Genomic DNA, 1,668 nt, shown 5'->3' with positions numbered 1-1,668 from the left:
TTTGCGATATGTGGGCCTCTCACTGTCGTGGCCTCTCCCGTTGCCGGACGCGCAAGCTCAGCGGCCACGGCTCACAGGCCCAGCCGCTACGCGGCTCACGGGCCCAGCCGCTACGCGGCACGTGGGATCCTCCCAGACCGGGGCACGAACCCGTATCCCCTGCATCGGCAGGCGGACTCCCAACCACTGCGCCACCAGGGAGGCCCCTAGATTGTCTTTTGATAATGACTGATCATCCTTAGTTTTTAAGTTCAGGTTTAACCCATTTCCCAGCAGGGTCAGCTACTTAGAAACTGCCCTAGTAATGCTGGTGAATAGGATTACTAAAGTATTGGTGAACTTGGAGCCCCAAATACCAGAGCCTCAATTCACAAGTTACTAGTGGATTTTCCTGTACTTAAGATCAGTGTACTGGTATGAATGTGACTTTTGGAGTTAGATCTGGGTCATTGTCCTGGATTTTCCTCTTACTGATTGTGTGGGCGTGGGCAAGTGTTAACCTTTCTTTCCTTGCTTTCCCACTCCTCTGTTTTCTTTACTCTTTTTCTCCTTAAATCCAGCTGCATAAAATAAAATATACAGCAACATCACATGGTTAATGTATAGCTTAAAACCATGATCTATGGAAAATACTTAGTGCAGAGTCTGATGTGTACTAAGTACTCAGTAAATGCTAGCCAGGAATTCTAGCAGCAGTTAGGAATACTAGTACAGTACAATGGTACCAATGTTCCTGTATCTGGTTATTTAAGGTATCAGCTGATAAGCATGGCTTAATTGCAGTATCATCACATATTAGTTAAGGTTCCAGAGAAACAGAACAAATAGGATAGATTCATAGATTTATTTTAAACGACTCGTGGTAATGGCAGCTGGCAAGTCTGAAATCCGCGGAACAGACCAGCAGGCTGGAAATTCTCATGAGTAGATGTTACAATCTTGATTCATAAGGCAATCTGGAGGCACAATTCCTTCCTCCACTGGGAAGCTCAATCTCTTTTCTAAATGCTTTCAATTTATCAGATGAAGAGCACCCACATTATGGCATTGTAATCTGCTGTACTCACAGTCTACCGATTTAAATATTCATCACATCTAAAAAATATTTTCACAGAGACTTTGAGACTGTGTTTGGCCAAACAGCTGGGCACTATAGCCAAACAGACAGTCATTAATTACCACTTGGCATGAGTGTAACTCCCCAGAATATGCGCTAGTCTGATAGTTAGGTTACTGACCTGTCCCTTTGATTCTTCTTTCTCTCTTAGTGTCCTGGTCAAGTCATTTATTTCTTTGAGACTCAGATTTATCCTGTAGAAGATATTGTCCTTCCAATTTCTCATATCCCTTTCTAGATGGCCAGTGGGACGTCTCCATGTAGGAATGTTGGTAGATGGTCACTGTCTGTCTGAGAAATATATGACAAATATATGACAGTCTTGAAGAAGCAAATGCGACCTTTCTTTTTGGTTCTCCCAGATATAAAACTAGTGCAGTTTGGCACCTAAGGAGGTTAGAAGTATTTACAAGTCACTACCCACTTTAAGGGCATATCAGATGGCTGACTCATGCCTGACAACTCTGTTCTCATGGGACATTTGAGCAAAAATAGGCTTTAATTCATTCATATAAATAAATTAAGATAATTTAAATGGACAGTGTACATCA

The sequence above is a fragment of the Lipotes vexillifer genome, unplaced genomic scaffold, assembly GCF_000442215.2.
Source record: "Lipotes vexillifer unplaced genomic scaffold, Lipotes_vexillifer_v1.1 scaffold916, whole genome shotgun sequence".
NCBI lineage: Eukaryota > Metazoa > Chordata > Mammalia > Artiodactyla > Lipotidae > Lipotes > Lipotes vexillifer.
Note: the sequence above shows the minus strand (reverse complement) of the source record.